The sequence below is a fragment of the Symphalangus syndactylus genome, chromosome 15 (assembly GCF_028878055.3).
Source record: "Symphalangus syndactylus isolate Jambi chromosome 15, NHGRI_mSymSyn1-v2.1_pri, whole genome shotgun sequence".
In the NCBI taxonomy this organism is placed as follows: Eukaryota; Metazoa; Chordata; class Mammalia; order Primates; family Hylobatidae; genus Symphalangus; species Symphalangus syndactylus.
This window is the reverse complement of record NC_072437.2, coordinates 9,385,833-9,392,429: the sequence shown is the minus strand read 5'-3', so window position 1 is coordinate 9,392,429 and position 6,597 is coordinate 9,385,833.

Here is a 6,597-nt window from a genome sequence, read left to right as displayed (position 1 = left end):
TATCATCTTACGGCTCTGGGGGTCAGAGGTCAGAGCCGTGTCAGCAGGGCTCCTGGAGAGAATCCTTGTCCCTGCCTCTTTCAGCTTCTAAGCGGGTGCCGCACCCCGGGATCCGGCCTCAGTCACTCTGACCTCCGACCCTCCCGCCTCCCACCCGTGTGATTCCAGGAAGCCCGCCCCGTCACTCAGGAGAATCTCCCACCCCCAGGTCCCCAGCTCCCTCAGTCTACCAAGTCCCTGCTGCCAGGCGAGGTTTTGGGGATTAGGATGTGGACATGGGTGGGGGGCGTTATTCTGGCCACAGGAGAAACTAGGGAGGCTCGGGAAAGGAACCAGGGGGTAAGGAGGGAGCCTGGGAACTGCGGAGCCCACAGACAAGGGGAAGATACTTTTTTTGTTGTTGTTGTTGAGACAGAATCTCGTTCTGTCGCCCAGGCTGGAGTGCAGTGGCACGATCTCGACTCACTGCAAGCTCTGCCTCCTGGGTTCACGCCACTCTCCTGCCTCAGCCTCCCGAGTAGCTGGGACTGCAGGCGCCCGCCACCACGCCCGGCTAATTGTTTGTATTTTTAGAAGAGACGGGGTTTCACTGTGTTAGCCAGAATGGTCTGGATCTCCTGACCTTGTGATCCGCCCGCCTCGGCCTCCCAAAATGCTGGGATTACAGGCGTGAGCCACCACGCCCGGCAGGAAGATACATTTTTAAAACAGGCTTCTTGCTTACATTCGATTTCCAATTGCTTTTTTTAAATATATAGTTTTCTTTTCTTTTTTTTTTTTTTTTTTTGAGATGGAGTCTCGCTCTGTCACCCAGGCTGGAGTGCAGTGGCGCGATCTCAGCTCACTGCAATCTCTGCCTCCCGGATTCAAGCGATTCTCCTGCCTCATCCTCCAGAGTAGCTGGGGGATTACAGGCCCGCGCCACCACACCCGGCTAATTTTTGTATTTTTTAGTAGAGAGGAGGTTTTGCCATGTTGCCCAGGCTGGTCTCAAACTCCTGGCCTCAAGTGATCCGTGTGCCTCGGCCTCCGAAAGTGCTGGGATTACAGGCGCGAGCCACCGTGCCGGGTCTTGTTTTATTTGTTTTCATTGTTGAAAGCAACCTCAGCTCTTTTCCAAAGTCAAATGTAGAAAGACACTTAATAAAAATGGAAAGTCCCTCCCCACACACCTGCCCCTCATCAGAGGTAATAATGCAAGTTAAACTGTTTTCCACACAATTACAAATAATTTCTATATTTTGCCACACATTTTCTTTTTTCTTTTTTTTTTTTTCTTTTTTTTTTTGAGACGGAGCCTTGCTCTGTCCCCCAGGCTGGAGTGCAGTGGCGCGATCTCAGCTCACTGCAAGCTCCGCCTCCCGGGTTCACGCCATTCTCCTGCCTCAGCCTCCCGAGTAGCTGGGACCACAGGAGCCCGCCAACACTCCCGGCTAATTTTTTGTATTTTTAGTAGAGACGGGGGTTTCACCGTGTTAGCCAGGATGGTCTCGATCTCCTGACCTCGTGATCCGCCTGCCTCGGCCTCCCAAAGTGCTGGGATTACAGGCTTGAGCCACCGCGCGATTTTCACATGGTTGCTGTTCAAATGAGATGGGAAGGTTTGTAAAATGCCTGCACAATAAATACATTTTTCCATATAATCCTTTTGTTCAATCGAGTTTTTTAAAGACAGGTTTCCTGAGGCGTAATTTGCATACATTAAAATTCACCCCTTTAATGTGTAGGTCTGAGTTCAGTGCTGACAAACACATAGGGTCATGAAACCACCTTTACACTCAAGACAGAAAAGTTCCATCCCCCAATTCCCTTGTGCCTCTTGGTAGACAATTCCTCCCTGACCTGGCTACACCTGCTCTGTTTACGGGGCCGCCACACTTTGTCTTTTCTGGAATGTCATATAAAGGAAATCATGTCATGTGTAGCCTTTTGAATTTGGCTTCTTTCACATGGCATAATCTCTGTGTATTTTTAGTATGACTCTCAGTCTATCATCTCCCGGGCGTCAGAAGTATTTTTGGAGATTTTCTGGAAATCCACTTTACTCTGACTCTGCACATCAATCTCACTGGGGAGGCAGGAAATGCAGCCGCTGCTGTTCTTGGGCCTCCACCCCGTGCTGGGTCTGGGTCTTTCTTGGTTCCACACCAGGGGCTGCTGAGATGCCCACCATGCACTGGCACTGGGGTCCCTCAGGTCTCCCCTCTGCTTCCAGCCGGGGCCCAGCAACCTTGCGAGAGGCTGGAAACTCCAGTCCAGAATCCCGCTCCCTGGGGCACCACCGCCTTGGCGCACAGCCTCACTCCCTGCACTTTCCACAGGGGCATGCCCTCCCGCCCCTGGTTCCCTCAGTGAGCTTAGACTGCTGAACACCAATGCTTGGTTGTCTTGCCACAGTGCCTTGGAGGCAGGAAAGCCCTGAGCAGGCCACCTTGAGCCGGGGAAAGAGTACCTGTGGTCCCAGCTACTCAAGCAGCTGAAGTGGGAGGATCACTTGAGCCCAGGGGGTTGAGGCTGCAGTGAGCTGTGACCACACCACTGCACTCCAACCTGGGTGACAGAGCGAGACACTGTTTCTGAAAGAAAAAAGAAAGTCCAACTAACCTTCTCCAAAACTCTGTGTGCCTTGTGAGACTTACCAGTGTGTCCTTGGGAGCTCCACGGGATGAGCAGCGAGGTAAGTTCTACCCAGAAAGTCTGGTTCCTCTGGGCCTAAGGACACAGCACCACTGACCAACAACCCAACCACTGGCCTTGCAACTGACAGAGCCTGCTGGCCGGGCAGCTGGAGTCATGACTGCCAGGAACAGAGAGACAGCTGGGGGTTTCACATCCTCCTTGCTGGCTCTGCAGAGAAGGTCCCCCAGGCTCACAGCTGGGCCATTTGAGGCCTCTTGTCACACCTCGCTGTGGGTTCTCTCTCCCCAGGAATGGTGAGCCTCTGAGGAACCACACCCGTCCTGTCTTCCCGAATGTGTCCACCTGGGAATTTCTTTTTCTGTCATTCGCTCTTCTCTCTCTGCATCCTCTCATCTACTTAAAGCCCTACTTACAGGAGACTTAAAATTTTTCTTTTCAATTATAGGTCTTCCCTGATAGTAAATAAATTCCCCCGCAAGCCCTTCCATTTTACAACTTGCATTCACGTCAACTCTTTTCTTTCAGCAGGAACCTCATTTCCTGTTTCCTTTCTCTCCAGTAAATGTGTGTGCCAGGTATTGGGGCACTGCCCACTGCCTTTTATGCGGAGAGCTCAGGTTGTCGTTTGGTGTTCATCACCCACAAATGCTCGGTCTGGTGTGTGTGCCCAGCACGCTGTGGGGAGAGATAGGATGAAAGGCACTGGGCATCTCTGGCTCTCCCTACCCTCTTTGTTCCAAGAGTTGTTCCACTTGGCTGTGGAATGAATGGTGAAGTGTGAATTTTGGGAGGCTTCACAGGGAATAGATTGTCCGTTGTGATGAATGCACTTTAGAAATGACAAGAAGAACAAAGTTGACTTTGAGCCTACCGATCTCGTGCAGCGGTGCTCAGGGAAAGATGATGGACTTCAGAATGCCTGCACAGCCCGCCTTCCAGAGTAGGACGGTGCCCATCTACACTCTGTAGCACTACTTCCTGGTGAGGGCTGCCAATAACTAGGTCCTGGTCAGAAGTTATGCTGACAGAAGAATAATGGACTAAAGTGGACCACACGCAATTTGAAGGGGATGATTTTAAAGTACTGTGGTGGATCCATCAAGCTCATCTTCATAAAACAAGATGTGTTTGTGCTGACATTGGCTTTTGGGTGACAGGGACCTTCACTGGAGACAAGAGAGGCAGTAAAATAGACTCCAAAACAGCCATTCAATGTTCAATGTTTAGAGCACAGTACAGTGTGGTGCCATTCTGCCCCCTTGGGTCAGACCAAACCCGCATTAGTCTGCTGGATAACAAATTACCCCAAAACTTAGCAGATACAAACAACAAGTGCACACTTTCTCTCCTGATTCCTGTGACTCGGGAATTTGGTAGCAGCTTGCCTAAGTGGTTCTGGCTTGGGGGTCTTGTGAGATTGCAGTCAAGATGAGAGCCAGGAGCAGTCATATGAGGGCTTGATGGAGGCTGCAGGATATTCCATGGCTGATGGGTTGGTATTGGCTGCTGGTGGGAAGCCTCCATTGCTTTCCATGTAGACCTCTCCCAGGGCTGCTTGAGTGTCCTTACAACATGGTGGCTGGGTTCTCCAGAGTGTGCAATGCAGGAAAGAGAGGAAACTAGGTGGAGGCTTTATTTTTTAAAAAAGATTTTGAATAACCTAGCCTTCCTAGTGGAAGCCACACAGTATCTCTTCTGTCCCTGTCTATTCATTAGACATGAGTCACTAAGTCCATCCACCACCCAAGGGAAGGAGACTTAAACTCCACCTTTTAAAGCCACCATGATATGGTTTGGCTGTGTCCCCACCCAAATCTCATCTTGAATTCCCACATGTTGTGGGAGGGACCTGGTGGGAAGTAATTGAATCATGGGTGCATGTCTTTCCTGTGCTGTTCTCATGATAGTCAATGAGCCTCATGAGATATGATGGCTTTATAAGGCGGAGTTTCCTTGCAGAAGTTCTGGCTCTTTGCCTGCTGCCATCCATGTAAGATATGACTTGCTCCTCCTTGCCTTCCACCGTGATTGTAAGGCTTCCCCAGCCACATGGAACTGTAAGTCCAATTAAAACTCTTCCTTTTGTAAATTGCCCAGTCTCAGGTAGGTTGTTATCAGCAGTACGAAAACCTGCTTTTTTCTGTCACCACATGCATTGCCGTTGGCTGACACGTCTCCTAAGGCTTTTTAAATATCAGTTCACCCCTATATTTTACTCATTTTCCTCAGCAATTTATTTGCTGAAGGAACTAGGTCGCTTGTTCCGTAAGTTACTCCAGGTTGGATCTGTGCTGTCCAAGAGCAAGTGTTTTCATCAACCCAGGACCAACCTCAAGCCCTGGACTCACACCCAGGCGGTCAGGGGACTGTCTGGTTGAAGCAGCAGAGACTCCAGGTGGTGGGGCCTCTGTATCCCCTGCCCGCATGCTGCTTGTGCTGAGCCCAGGGCATCCCCTTCTTCTCACTACATGCTTTAAATGGGTGTGATAAAGCGAGGGCTCATTTGTCTTCATTTGCTCTGGGGCTCTGTGTTCTGTGGCCTCTGGGATCACCTCTCTGAGAGTGACCTTGAGACCATGCTTGCATCAAGATCATTCCCCACACAACTGCCTGTAAAAATCCTTTGATATTTATTTCCATTGCAATTTCAGCTACCTGAGCATCATTTAGGGAGAATTAACTTCTTCATGACATCATCTTTTCAATTCAGTATCTCCTCCATTTATTTAGTATTTATTTCTCACAGTAATGCTGCTTCTGCACAGAACTGTTGCATACCTTATGTTAAATATATTTGATAGTCGATGTTTTTAAAACTGGCGTTCCTGATTAAACTGAGGTTTCTGTTTGTTACTGGTGTATAGAAATACAACTAAAAAAAAAAAAAGTTGACCCTATAGCTGGGCGTTGTGGTGTGCGTCTGTATTCCCAGCTACTCCAGAGACTGAGGTAGGAGAATTGCTTGAGCTCCGGAGGTCAAGGCTGCAGTGAGCTCTGATCACACCATTGCACTCCAGCCTGGGTGACAGAGTGAGGCCCTATCTCAAAAAAAAAAATGTTGACCCTGCACCCATAAACGATTTAAACTCACTTATTAATTCTAATTATATTTGAAGTCTTTTAAGATTTCTACATGCAAAATTGTATCATCCACTAATAGAATTGTTTTTTTCCTACCCAATCTTTTTTATTTCCTCACCTTATTGCACCAGAGAAAAACCTCCAGTAAAAGGTGAACATACGTGGGCAAGTGAGCATTCTTGTTTGTTCCTAATCTCAGAACACTACCAACATTTTACTATGTTCCGTGTGATGCTTGCTGTAAGGTTTTTGTAGTTTCCCTTAATTTGGATAAGATAGTTTCATATTCTTATATTACAAATGTGTATTTATTAAACACTTTTCTGCACAGATTAAGATAACCAGATGATTTTTCTTTTTTCTCTCTTGTTAACGTGATGAATTATACTGGTTAATTTCCAAACATTAACCCATCTTGTATTCCTGGAATAAACCTGACGTGCTCGTGGTTTCCATCTAGGCTCATGAGTGGTTAGTGACGTGGTTTGGATATTCGTCCTGCCAAATCTCATGTTGAGATGTAATCCCCGGTGTTGGAGGTGGGGCTCGGTGGGAGGTGGCTGGATCACGGGGTGGATTTCTCATGAGTAGTTTAGCGTCATCCCCGGTGCATCCTTAAGATAGTGAATCACTTCTCCCGAGATCTGGTTGTTTAAAAGTGTGTGGCACCTTCCATCTCCCTCTCTTTCTCGCTCCTGTTCTCAATGGGTGATGTGCCTGCTCCCGCTTCACCTTCCTCCATGAGTGAAAGCTCCTTGAGGCCTCCCAGAAGCTGAGCAGATGCTGGAGCCAAGCTTCCTTACAGCCCACAGAACCAGGAGCCAGTTAAACCTCTTTTCTCTATAAATTACCCAGTCTTAGGTATTTCTTTATAGT